General features: G+C 42.6%; 1 non-coding gene across 1 annotated transcript; it reads left to right on the plus strand.

The window, feature by feature from the left end:
• Positions 1-8,362: 8,362 nt before the first annotated feature.
• On the plus strand, positions 8,363-8,469 carry LOC126096074 (U6 spliceosomal RNA). Its single transcript, XR_007522027.1, has one exon. It is a non-coding gene; the product is annotated as a U6 spliceosomal RNA (small nuclear RNA).
• Positions 8,470-14,981: the final 6,512 nt, after the last annotated feature.

The raw sequence follows: 14,981 nt of genomic DNA on the forward strand, positions 1-14,981 counted from the left end.
GAGGTATTGAATAGGATTGGAGAGAATAGAATTTTGTGGCACAATTTCACTAGAAGAAGGGATCGGTTGGTAGGGCATATTCTGAGGCATCAAGAGATCACCAATTTAGTATTTGAGGGCAGCGTGGAGGTTAAAAATCGTAGGGGGAGATCAAGTGATGCGATGACTACACTAAACAGATTCAGAAGGATGTAGGTTGCAGTAGGTACTGGGAGATGAAGAACCTTGCACAGGATAGAGTAGCATGGAGAGCTGCATCAAACTAGTCTCTGGACTGAAGACCACAATAACAACAACAACCTTCCTTAATGAACACAATTATAGGTGCATGAAGTATTCTGGCAAAAATCTGTATGCCTCAGCTCTGTAGTACAACAAATTTAGAGCAAGCAGCCTATTTTCGTCTATCCGCCTTGGGCGACTTTCTCCTTCAGTGTCATGCTGAACTGTCTTAATACATACACCAAATAAAGTTTTGCATCACCTCGGTTCCGAGAGTTCCGGAAACTGCACAGAAAATTTTAGTAAAGATTAACGTAAACATCATTTCCGCCCTTTTTATTGGCCAAGAAAACCACACATTCCGTGTTGTACCTCCATACTGCGACGCCTTCAGAGACGATACTCCAGAATGCTGTACACACCACCACCTCTAATACCCACTAGCACGTCTCTTGCAGTGATGTATGCCTGTATTCGTCTTGGCATACTATCCAGAAGTTCATCAGTGCGCTGTTGGTCCAGACTGTCCCACTCCTCAATGGCGATTCGGCGTAGATCCCTTAGAGTGTTTGGTGGGTCACGTCGTCCATAAACAGCCCTTTTCAACCCATCTCAGGCATGTTCGATAGGGTTCATGTCTTGAGAACAAGATGGCCACTCTAGTCGAGCGATGTCTTTATCCTGAAGGAAGTGAGTCCCAAGATGTGCACGATTGGGGACGCGAATTATCTTCCATGAAGACGAATACCTCGCCAATATCCTGCCGATATGGTTCGACAAACGGTCGGATGATGGCATTCACGTTTCGTACAGCCATTACGGTGCCTTCGATGACCACCAGCGGCGTACGTCGGCCCCACGTAACGCCACCCCAAAACAGCATGTAACCCCCAACTTGCTGCACTCAAAAGTGGCTCTTAGCACTATGGGACTTAACTTCTATGGTCATCAGTCCCCTAGAACTTAAAACTACTTAAACCTAACTAACCTAAGGACATCACACAACACCCAGTCATCACGAGGCAGCGAAAATCCCTGACCCCGCCGGGAATCGAACCCGGGAACCCAGGCGCGGGAAGCGAGAACGCTACCGCACGACCACGAGCTGCGGACTGCACTCTCTGGGCAGTGTGTCTAAGGCATTCCGCCTGACCAGGTTGCCTCCAAATACGTCTCCGACGATTTCTAGTTGAAGGCATATGCGACACTCATCGGTGAAGAGAACGTGATTCCAGTCTTGAGCGGGCCATTCGGCATGTTGTTGGGTCCAATTGTCCAACGCTGCATGGCGTCATGGTTGCAAAGATGGACCTCGCCATGGACGTCGGGAGTGAAGTTGCGCATCATGCAGCCTATTGAGCACAATTTGAGTCGTAACACGACGTCCTGTGGCTGCACGAAACGTAACATTCACCATGGTGGCGTTGCTGTCAGGGTTCCTCCGAGCCATAATCCTTCGGTAGCGGTCATCCACTGCAGTAGTTGCCCATTGGCGGCCTGAACGAGGCATGTCATCGATATTTCACGTCTCACTGTATCTCCTCCATGTCCGAACGATATCACTTTGGTTCATTCCGAGACGCCTGGTGACTTCCCTTGTTGAGAGACCTTCCTAGCACAAAGTGCGGACGCGATCGAACCGCGGTATTGATCGTCTAGGCATAGTCGAACTACAGACAAAACGAGCTGTGTACCATCTTCCTGGTGGAACTACTGGAACTAATTGGCCGTCGGACCCCTTCGTCTAATAGACGCTGCTCATGAATGGTTGTTTACATCTTTGGACGCGTTTAGCGACAACTCTGAACATTCAAAGAGACTGTGTCTGTGATGCAATATCCACATTCAACGTCTACCTTCCGGAGTTCTGGGAACCGGGGTGATGCAAAACTTTTTTTGATATGTGTGGATAAAAAAATCTCTTTTTTTTAATTATCAGAATCCAACATTTTTCAATATTGGTTTGTCCTTATTCATTTGGTTCTTCCGATATATTTTCGCTTTCTGTCTGTTCGTGCAATGGTAGGCACACTCCTTGTCCCATGATAGCTTTTCACCAAGTCTGATGATTTGTACATTCTTACAGACACACACTTTTGCAAGATACAACTAACTCCACTTGATTTGATTACTTCATCTTCAAAGCAAGCCTGTGTTGGTGGTTCTGATGTGGCAGGCACTGATGTAGTGGGAGTTGAGGAACTGGCTGCTTCTGTGCCACAGAAGCGGAAATGCTTTCGACATATTATCATATCTTTGTGATAGTTGCCTCACCATGGATAGGTTGAGTGGGTCATTGCGTATGTCAAATAATATGGGTACTGCATCCCATATGCGATTATTATTTTCTTATATAATTATATTTTCTTTGAGACATGTAGGTCTCAACTTTATCCGCTATAACGATAGAAACTGAAGAAATAAATTAAAATTTATGCCATGGCTATGACTCAAACCTATGTATTCTGTTTGCTAGGGAAATGCATCAAGTAGCAGTGTAGATAACTTCTCTGCACAGACTGTCCCACACCAGTGTGCTCTGTAACACAAAGTCCAGTTCAAACCTTTAGTTGCGTTACTTTATTCGACAGTATTGCCAATTCTCTCAATAATGACTAACACGTCTGCCTACTAAGGTGGCGACCTCAAATTCAAGCCCTGGCTTTGGCAAAAATTTTAATTCGTTTCTTCAGCTTCTATCATTATCATAGATAAATCTGAGACAAATATGACTCAAGGAAAATGTAACTGTCTAAGATCTATCGATCATCTACATCTGAGATACAGGCAGGATTTGCCTGTTACATACAAAACTGGCTCCTATTGAAATACCAGAGAGCCTGAGCAATACTAACGATTTAAGAAGGGCAAAATGGGCTGAAGGTGTGAAGTTTTTGCTAGGGAGTGCATTGGATTCCGGTGGTCCATTCGGCTGTGTTACTCATACAGCAACTGTGGTGTAAAAGCTAACATGTCTGCCTAGTACACAGGGGATCCTGGGTTCGAACCCTGGCTGAGACGGACATTTTAATTCATTGCTTCAGTTTCTATAAGTATTATTGCCATTATTAATATAGTGGTTTGTTTCAAAGTGTGCCAAACAAAACTTCACATTGTTATATACAATGGCCAGGATTAGTCTGAAAGGCTTGTAAGATTTTTGTTGGATCGGTTGTGCTGAGAAACATTTGTTAAGAAAAGAAATATTGATGCTTTGCGCTCTTTCTGAATTAATTAGCTTTGATGTTAGCCAACCAGGTCGACGTGCATGCAGATTCAAACAGCCCGCTATCAATAGAGAGATATTAAAACTGAATGCGGGATGTTAGTAAGAACTGAATCCAAACCATGGGCTGAGCAGTCTCTTGCGCTATCATTTACGCTATGAGAAAAACTAACAATACATTTATGTGGCAGGACGCTTGAATTTGCTTGAGCAATAGCCTGTTTGTATAACTTGAATGCTAAATAACTCAGAAACAGCGCTAAGTATCGAATTATTCTTAGTAAGCATTTTTCAGCATATCGTATGCAGCAACACTCTTGCAAGCATTTTAGACTGCTTCTGACCATGCTGTATAGGTGAACAGAATCTTTCTTCATGACACCTTCTGTTCTGCTATTCACTAGCGATTTTCTATTCTCAAAAAGAAACACTGATACACATATACAGCTTACAAGACATTACTGATCGATACCGTTCAGTAATATGTTGTATACTTCTCAGTTTCTTCGAAACCTAAATAATGAAACTTTTAGTATCTTCTTCTTGCGAAGCAGACACTACCGTTTGTAGAAAGGATACTGAAAGCCAGTACAAACATGTGTGATTCCCTTTCGCTATCATAGGATCCCGCCTGACTCAACATCCGCCTGAAGTTCTGCTATCGCAGTGGATAACGAAAATGAGATGGATTCTCGTGGCTTTTATGTTAGATTATGGCACTGCCTAGTGCAGCTCTTTCCTTCGCGGACGCATGGCATATCTCTTGGGAAGCTCTTTGCTTTCTTTTGGTGGCCAGTCGGACGGTTCGTCGCTTCCTACTGAATTCGGTGAGACTTGGGACCCCAGTTTCGAGTGAGATACTGCTGCTTTGTGTTCTTCTCTTGGTTCAGCTTGGCTACGCGGCTGCAGGCTACTGTTACACATCATGCTAAGATTGCTATATGCCGTTGAGTTAAGCAAAGCATTGCAAATTTCATCACACGCATTTGCATAGAACAATGTGGTGGTTTGGTATGATAAACCTCTTGCCATTACTTGTCATTCCAATTGAAAAATGGGACTTTTTGTGTAAGAGTTTCCGTCACGTGTCCACCTTGACTGGAATATCGGTACATGCTATTAACATTCATGGTCATGTTACCTTCTAAAACGCCCTATTGTTCATAGCATGCCTGATAAATTCTTTGATATAATTTTTTAATATACTGTAAAGTAGTGAATCTCTTTTGTATTCAGTCTAAATTTCGTTGTTGACTCAGAAGGTTCGATACACGACTGAATACCATACAAAAGAAGACTTTTTGTTATATATCACTTCGTTTACAAATCTAGTATTGATTTACCTGTTTCTTTTGAACATTTATTTTTCCTTACGCAGACACATGGTTATACACTGGGGGGACGTCGTGCGATACCGATATGTACCGATAAGATGGCGGCAGTATAGCGCACACAAGGTGTAAAAGGGCAGTGCATTGACAGAACTGTCATTTGTACTAAGGTGACTCATGTGAAAAGATTTCTGACGTGGCCGCGCGTTTAGAGGCGCCACGTCACGAATCGCGCGGCCCCTCCCGCCGGAGGTTCGAGTCCTCCCTCAACCATGGGTGTGTGTGGTGTCTTTAGCGTAAGGTAGTTTAAGAAGTGTGAAAGTCTAGAGACCGATGACCTCAGCAGTTTGCTCCCTTAGGAATTCACACACATTTGAACATTTTTCCCACGTGATTATGGCTGCACGACGGGAATTACACTACTGGCCATTAAAATTGCTACACCAACAAGAAATGCAGATGATTAACGGGTATACATTGGACAAATATACTATATTAAAATTGACATGTGATTACATTTTCACGCAATTTGGGTGCACAGATCCTGAGAAATCAGTACCCAGAACAACCACCTCTGGCCGTAATAACGGCCTTGATACGCCTGGGCATTGAGTCAAACAGAGCTTGGATGGCGTGTAGAGGTACACCCATGCAGCTTCAACACGATACCAAAGTTCATCAAAAGTAGTGACTAGCGTATTGTGTCAAGCCAGTTGCTCGGCCACCATTGACCAGACGTTTTCAGTTGGTGAGATATCTGGAGAATGTGCTGGCCAGGGCAGCAGTCGAACATTTTCTGTATCCAGAAAGGCCTGTACAGGACCTGCAACATGCGGTCGTGCATTATCCTGCTGAAATGTAGGGTTTCGCAGGGATCGAATGAAGGGTAGAGCCACGCATCGTAACGCATCTGAAGTGTAACGTCAACTGTTCAATGTGCCGTCAATGCGAACAAGAGGTGACCGAGACGTGTAACAAGTGGCACCCCATACCATCACGCCAGGTGATACGCCAGTATGGCGATTACGAATACACGTTTCCAATGTGATTTCACAGCGATGTCGTCAAACACGGATGCGACCATCATGATGCTGTAAACAGAACCCGGATTAATCCAAAAAAAATGACATTTTACCATTCGTGCACCCAGGTTCGTCGTTGAGTAACATCGCAGGCGCTCCTGTCTGTCATGCAGTGTCATGGGTAGTCGCAGCCATGGTCTCCGAGCTGATAGTCCATGCTGCTGCAAACATCGTCGAACTGTTCGTGCAGATGATTGTTGTCTTGCAAACGTCCCCATCTGTTGACTCAGGGATCGAGACGTGGCTGCACGGTCCGTTACAGCCATGCGGATAAGATGCCTTTCATCTCGACTGCTAGTGATACGAGGCCGTTTGGATCCAGCACGGCGTTCCGTATTACCCTCCTGAACCCACCGATTCCATATTCTGCTAACAGTCATTGGGGCTCGACCAACGCGATCAGAAATGTCGCGATACGACAAACAGCAATCGCGATAAGCTACAATCCGACCTTTATCAAAGTCGGAAACGTGATGGTACGCATTTCTCCTCCTTACACGAGGCATCACAACAACGTTTCACCAAGCAATGCCGGTCAACTGCTGTCAGTGTATGAGAAATCGGTTGGAAATTTTCCTCATGTCAGCACGTTGTAGGTGTCGCCACCGTCGCCATACTTGTGTGAATGATCTGAGAAGCTAATCATTTGCATATCACAGCATCTTCTTCCTGTCGGTTAAATTCCGTGTCTGTAGCACGTCATCTTCGTGGTGTAGCAATTTTAATGGCCAGTAGTGTAACAGACTTCGAACGCACGATGGTGGCTGGAGGTAAACCCATGGAACATTCCATTTCCGAAATTGCTAGAGGATTCAATATTCCCAGATTCAGCGTCAAGACTGTGCCGAGAATATCATATTTCGGGCATTACCTCTCACCACAAACAACGCAGTGGCCGACGGTGTTCACTTAACGACCGAGAGCAGCGGCGTTTGCATAGAGCTGTCAGTGCTAACAGACAAGCAACACTGCTTGAAGTAACAGTAGAAATCTGTTTGGGACGTATGACGAACATAACCGCCAGGACAGTGCGGCCAAATGTGGCGCTAATTTGCTACAGTAGCAGACGAGCGACGCAAGTGATTTTGCTAACAGAATGATATAGCCAAAAGCGCCTCTCATGGGCTCGTGACCATATCGGCTAGACCCTAGATGACTAGAAAACTGTGATCTGGTCAGATGAATCGTGATCTCTGTTGGTAAGAGCTGGCGACAGGTTTCGAGTGTGGGGCAGACCCCACGAAACCCTGGACTCACGTTGTCAACAGGGCACTGCGCAAACTGGTAGTGGCTCCATAATGATGTGATCTATGTTTACGAGGAATAGACGGGGTCCTCTGGTCCAACTGGCCCTATCACTAACTTCAAATGGTTATGTTCCGCTACTTATAGAGCATTTGCAGCTATTGACTGACTTTATGTTCCCAGACAACTATGTCAAGTGACAGGACCACAACTGTTCGTGATTGGTTTGAAGGACATTCTGGTCAATTTGAGCAAATAATTTGGTCACCCAGATCAAAGACATGAATCCCATAGAACATTTATGACGCACAATCGAGAGATCAGTTCGCCCATAGCGCCCAGCACCGTCAACACTTTCGCAGTTATGGAAGGCTATAGAGGCAACATGGCTCAGTAATTCTGCAGGGGACTTCCAAGGACTGGTTGAGCCCAATGTCGCATCGATCTGCTGCAAAAAGTGATCCGACACGATATCAGAAAGTATCCCATGACTTTTTTCATCTCAGTGTATGCGTTCACTGTCTGCAACAGCCCACACAGTGACTGGATTCCCTGTTTAATTGCCTTGGCACTCAAAAGTTAGTGGTACATTTCACAGCACCTTGAGTATTATTTGGTATTACTTGATTTTCAGCACTTGTGGATAAGTACATCTACAGTATATTGATGGCAAATGTAGAAGTACGTACAGCACACGCTTCAAATCGACATAAAAGAAATATTCAGAGGAAAGCTCTCTTTTGTGTGTTCAGAAGTCAGAGTATTTTCTCATTACGTAAGACTGAGAGTTGCTTCACGATATGCATACTGCATTAACATATGCATTGCACGTAAAATCGTCTACGAGGGAATGCAGTTAATCCAACAGTTTCATAATCTTTGCATCGCCTTAGTTACGTATATTCCTCTTCCATTAATGACTAGTTACCTCTTTCTCGTACATATGACTTGGTTTCCGTTGCAGTTGCGAAGGATAAGTGTTGTCGACATAATTTATAGCCAGATGCGTTTCCATTAGCACATTTTGCGTAAAAGGCTGTAATCAACTGTATGGTTGAGTGGCCACGTGGAAATTGGAATTTTTGTGAATTTTATGTTTATGGTACGTGAAGTTCAGAACTCAAATATCATTTACCTAATGGTGATCGAGACAACACTCAAAAAATGTCAAGTACATCGATTTTGATGTTTTCCGAACGCGGTTAATGTTCCCAAGTGCGGTTGCATTTTTCAGCAGGCAGCTTGCGCCTCTGGTTGCATCCGCTTCGGCGGTACGTCTACCAAAACTGGAATGATGCAGAGAGGATTAGCATGGTCCCTGTGCCAGAATGACACACAAAGTCTTGTAAAAAAGTGGTGGAATGCTTGCCTGCTATGTGTGTGCCCTGCTTTCCAATCCTGGAAATATAAGATGAAGTGATATTTCATAAAAAAAGATAGATACGTATTAACTATCACATATATGATGAATTTTATGTTTAAATTACGGAGGTATTCGAACTGAACGAAAAAAATTATGACAAACGAGACTCGAACCACAGGTCCAGCGATGACTAGGTTCGAGTGCTATCGATTTTCTTCCATCTTCATTTATTTTCCACTTCACTTAAATTCTTTTAGAACATGCATACCTGTTTAAAAATCTGCATCAACAGGTAATCGTGCCCTCCTTCCTCTCTCCCCTCCCCCTCCCCCCCCCCCCCCCACCACACACACACACCCTCTCCTGGGCAGGCGATCATTTTACTTCAGAGTGGGCTACACTGCATATCGAAACATCAGCCAGGACTTTAGGGTATTAAAGTCGCTCTGGAATCTTCAAAGTCTACATCCTCGAGATTTTTTTAGAGTTGCACCGAACTGGTATATTCGACTGATATTTGAGTTATGAACTTCAGTTACCGCAAATATTAAAGTTTACAAAATTACGATTGCCATGTGGTGCTGGCATGGTAGCTAAGCATGATCATGAATTAGATTGGTAAACATGTGTAATAAAAGAACTCAGTGATGTTCTAATCGCTGGAATTTGAGGCATGATGAGACCCAGGACAACGATCGGGATTAATTTAAGGAAAACAAGTGAAAGGGTGGCCCAACGTGATGCGTCATTTACCATTTCCAAACAAATATATTTATTTAATAACAATCGTGTCATAAGCTAACTGACAGTTACCACGATTCTTGCCACATTCATACAGTAAGGTTTTTAAATTAATGTCACAATGCATAAGGACATTTGCATTATACATAACATTACAAATGGTGTTTGAAGAACATGTCAGCTGTGCAATACAATGGTGTCCCCATTACAAACAGTTACCCAATTATATAAATCTGAAGCAGCACTCTGTCTGCGCCACTAGCATCACAAGTTTGCGCTAATCCCGCAACAGGATTTGAATGTAAGTTCAACAAACGTTAAACAAAAGACATTAAAATGCAAACAATCCAGCGACATCCTCGCCGCATCACGATACCAAAATTATGGTAATAAACTACTGAACTTGAGGCTGTAAAGGAAGTCCCGCATAACCGCGTATGACCTGCCAATAACTAGGCCTCTTTTGTGACGGGAAAGCCGCCGAAGCAGAGGGAAAGCGCGTGCCTGCGCCGGACCAGCAGAACAGCAATGCGTCAACCGCTGCCGATACAAAGCTGTCAGCATACACCCAACAAAAAACAGCAAACAAGTTTGATAGAAATTAACACACACAGCGATACATTAACGAGGAATTGAATATTATTTTCAAGGACACCAACTATTAAAACTTCAGTATAGTAGCGGACAGCTCATAAACATGCAAGTGAAGCTTCCTAGCAATAACAAGAAACAATGTACAATGTCATTTAAAAGAATAATTGCACTATAATTAAATAAATTGAGAGCCTCTTAGGAAGTAATAGACACTGTAATGTGAATACGCACCAAATGGCAGATGGCCGTTTAAAATGTACACGTGTAATCCGAAGAGCTCCTAAACACCAGATAAGAGAGTGTGCAAATAAAAGCATACACACACACACACACACACACACACACACACACACACACGCGCACACACACACACACACACGCACACAACACAAACGTGCGTACCTTTAGGCTGAGCGCACACAACTTTAATTACAGACCAAACACACACACACACACACACACACACACACAACACAAACGTGCGTACCTTTAGGCTGAGCGCACACAACTTTAATTACAGACCAAAACTAAAAACCCGCCCCAAGGAAGGGCCACAACGTCTACAACAAACAGAATTACAATAAAAAAAAAAAGGTTCAAATGGCTCTGAGCACTATGGGACTTAACATCTATGGTCATCAGTCCCCTTGAACTTAGAACTACTTAAACCTAACTAAGCTAAGGACAGCACACAACACCCAGCCATCACGAGGCAGAGAAAATCCCTGACCCCGCCGGGAATCGAACCCGGGAACCCGGGCGTGGGAAGAGAGAACGCTACCGCACGACCACGAGATGCGGGCGAAATTACAATCAATAGCATCAACTACTCAATGATAACAAACAATGGTGTCAAGTACCAGATTAACGTTGCAAAATACTAGCTTGGCGCTTACACAAACATCCGATTGACACACGCAGCCCCAAAAGGGCTCACTTAAAGACATAAAGGAACAGGATTCCTGGCAGCTTACACCGGGACAGAATTAACAATATTGAAGTACATTAAGTACTGAACGTCCTTCATACATAATTTCGAATAAATGCCAAGGAGGCCAATAGATTCAGGTCTCCACGTTGTAAGGGATCCGTGATCCCACAAACATAGATGCCAGTATCTGACACCTAGGTCGATAGCAGTCGATTGTCGAGCGCTGCAGGAGGCAGTGAGATGAGTGTCGAGTGCTGAGTAGTACTGAAGAGTGCTGAGTGTGCAGTAGCATTGGAGAATGTCGAGTGAGAAGTGGTGCTGGAGAGACAGGCAAGAATGGTGGTCGAGTGAGTTGTAAACGGTAACATTCACCGGAGTATGACGAGTGAGCGCGTCCCCCCTGATCGTCGTGGGGTTGACCCTCACTAATACCGATTCGCCAGTGATATGAAACAGAAAGTGACAAGCGCCGAATTACGTGTTTCGCTTCAACCGCGTCGGCCAGCAACAACCATGGATTGCAGTGAGGCTTGTTGTGAATGTTAACCATCAGCATTGCGTGTGACGAAGTACTAAAAATCAGCAACCTATAAAAAGATATAACTGTAATTAGACGTGTAAGGCGAAGGTAGCAACTGCCTCAGAAATTGTGTGATAGTAGGAAATATATATCAGTTTGTACATCGCAACCTTTATGGTCCTTAACAATAGACAAACTTTCAATATTTCCACTATTCAGTTGCAAAACAGCCGCACTCGGTTGAAATACCCCCGAAACCACAGCAGAAAAAAAAAACGATAGCCTTCCATCCATTAAGCACACGGTCATATAACCATAATAATTAACTGTTTGGCGGCTTCGGTAAATTGGACAAAATCCAGTAAAGGAATTCAACGGGGGTGTTTCAAGGTAGGCACGGAGTAATACTACCCTCCTGCTCGTAGTTGCTAACAAGTTGTCCAGTATATCCTGGGGTATTTAGTACACCACAATAGACTGATGCACTTCGTATACTCTAATTGACTTCTGTGAGTGAGCGCGCGAGCGCGTGATCCTACTGGTGCCAGTTGTGCGCATGCTCCATCGATTCTGGCCCTCGTCGTATCATCTTTGCTTGGTCATGTCTTCGCTCTGAGGCTGTATGGTAGTGAGCGGTGAGTAGGACACGGAGCTGAAGGTGTGTGCGAGAGTACTCGGCGACCTGGCGATTGCAGCGAACTCAAACCATTGACCGTTGGCCCACGGAGGCGCCCTTTTCGCGGAAGCTATACGGATTCTCCGCTGCCCAGAACCTGTGATTCTGTGAGTTGATATAATCACTCAGGTGAAACCAGGCTTCCACAACGACCACCCGCTGCTTCACTGTGAATACCGCTCTACTCACACTGACGCAGTTCGCACTACGCTCTGAACCGGTGTGGATCACGTGGAGGGCGTACACATGGTGTGCACGTCATGGGGTGTGGTTATATACATGCATTCAGGCCCAATCATATCCATTCGTCTATGCCCTGTATATAGGAATAATTCTAACAATTCGGTAACAACAGCTGTCAGTAAGCAAGAAATATCGAACACTGTTCAGTTTTGCTTGACAGTTACAAATAACAGTGGATGGTATATGCGTTCAGGGTTGACAACCTTTCCTGCTTCAAACTGTGGGAGGTTCAGAAGTGGATTTTCAACTGAGATAAATAATAAAATAACAAGTTACACAAAATTAATACAAGTCTAGCAACCACAGTAACGTGAACATTCTTACCAAAGCCAATAACAGCAGCACCGCGAAGTTTAGAAATTCCCTGGAACTGAGAAGAGTGTGTGAATGATATGACGTACATGAAACTCGGAGGATGTTACGTCATGCTGTATGCTTCATTCAAACTACAATGCTGTCATAAAATTTAGTTGCGATATAGTTACGGTTTTTTTTTAATTCCTTAACTTGTTACAAAAATTGTGTCTATCTAATATCCTTTCTATTAAATAATGACCGATACCAGTTTTCCTGCCCTAAATATAGAAATTACTTTGAATCTTCCAAGTGTTACGTTACAGTAAAGTGTTCATTACTATTTCTTCACTACAACTTTTACTATACCTAGTATTTGTCAGCGAATTCTATCTTACGCAATATGTTTCATTCCATGAGCTGGATCGATTTTCTTCATTTGTACTCTAAAATGTTCTACAAGGGTCCTTTAGAGCATTAGTTGTCTTTACATGTAGCTACTTCTGTAGGTAGCGTCCGTGTATGTGCTGATACTGTTTATTGTGAATAAAACTATTTTACTGGAAGTTTTAAAGTTTTAGTTTATCGTTGTCACAGGATTTCAGTGGTTGAAGTTTTGTGTTTGTTTTGTAAATTAACTCGTTAGAGATATTTTTACTTAACACTGAGATGGAAGTAAGTATTTATCATGACTCTTACCTCGGTAAAGATCATTATCTTCTGGATTTGTTACTAGTTTGTTCTAAAAACATTCTCTTACAGGACTGTTACTTCTTATCAAATGCACATATAATACAGATCTCTCTACGTAATTACGTAATGTTAAAAATTACTCATATTGTAAAAAACAAACATGGTTTCGGGATAGATCATGAAAATGCTAAGTGCCTTGGAAGTGAATGAGACGCTTCATATATTATTTTTCAGTGATATAATTGCCTAGACCGTCTAGAAACGTTAAGGATAATTAGTTAAGAAATGATAAAATTGAAGAAAACCTAAAGTAATCTGTGTAATGAGTCATGAAGTTTTTATTCTTATTAAGATGCACTTCACTTAACAAGGATTCAACCTAAAGGATATCAAACATACGTGGTCAGTTCAGAAGCAAAAATTACGTTGCACATTTCCTTCACTTTGGTCTCTCACGAAACCGTCAGTCATCACAAATGCCACAGAATTACCAATTACTAATTGCGTGATTTATGACAGTCGTACTGTAGCAACTGTAAACTCAAACCAACACTGTCTGGCCAAGTTCATACAGGTGTCGCACTATTTCTTGTAAGCAGTAATTCCTCTGTACCAATCTGTCCAAGAATTCAAATTATATTGAACACTTTACGCTTGATACATCATGAAACATGAACGAATTTTCTTCCGTACTTAACATCATGTAACTGTTATTCAACAACTGACAGTATGACTAACTCCAAGTTATAAATGATTACACCGCACAACAGCCATTTTGCGTCTGGAATGTGATATATCAATCAGTAAGTATTTTGGTTCCTAGAATACGAATATACCTTTCAAAATGTTCTAGCACGTAATTTTTTTAAATTTTTAAGTGATTTTTGTTGTACATTTGCTACATTTTAATGACTGCTATTCTTTTGTTTCTACATCCAATCTTTTTCTTTTTCAGGAGTGCTAGAAGACCTATAAAACGTCATAGATAGCAGATGTGATCAAGAAAAGATAAAAAATGAAGAGAACATTTTTCGAATACCAAACAATATTAAGTTCATCTTAAATAATATTAAGTTTAAGGTTCCGAGCAGGTCGGTGTGGCCGAGCGGTTCTAGGCGCTACAGTCTGGAACCGCGCGACCGCTACGGTCGCAGGTTCGAATCCTGCCTCGGGAATGGGTGTGTGTGATGTCCTTAGGTTAGTTAGGTTTAAGTAGTTCTAAGTTCTAGGAGACTGATGACCTCAGATGTTAAGTCCCACAGTGCTTAGAGCCATTTGAACCATTTTTTTAAAGTTACGAATATCTATTTCTTGTTTGTTTTAATTCTGTCATTGTTCATCTGCACTGTTTTTGATTTTGCTGTCTATCTAGACAATCTGATTTTACCAGTGAAATCAGCACCTCAGAATTAAGTAAATCCACACCTTTACAAACCAGATGCAGAAAAAGTGATTATATTTGATGACTAGCGTTATTGCAGTATCATATTAGCACGTTATCTCAACAGGCAACACAGATAATACGTTTATTGCTTTTCTTAGTCTAACGAGTAGCTCTTTCTCCCTTAGAATACCGTCTCCATAAGCTGTTAACTGAATAATTTGATCCTCTGTACACTGTGTATTTTTTTATTCACCTTATGTCCCCGAATGATAAAACTTGTGAAACACATACTACGTTTGGTTGTCTCGCCATCGTACAAAGAGCTCTGAAAGTCTTCCATAGACCTTATCTTTATTTCGAGCAGTTTCGTTTAACTTCGTCAGAAAGATAAAATTGTTTCCAACCTTAGCTTTAAAATCTTACACAGTAGTTTGAG

The sequence above is a fragment of the Schistocerca cancellata genome, chromosome 8 (assembly GCF_023864275.1).
Source record: "Schistocerca cancellata isolate TAMUIC-IGC-003103 chromosome 8, iqSchCanc2.1, whole genome shotgun sequence".
Classification (NCBI taxonomy): Eukaryota; Metazoa; Arthropoda; class Insecta; order Orthoptera; family Acrididae; genus Schistocerca; species Schistocerca cancellata.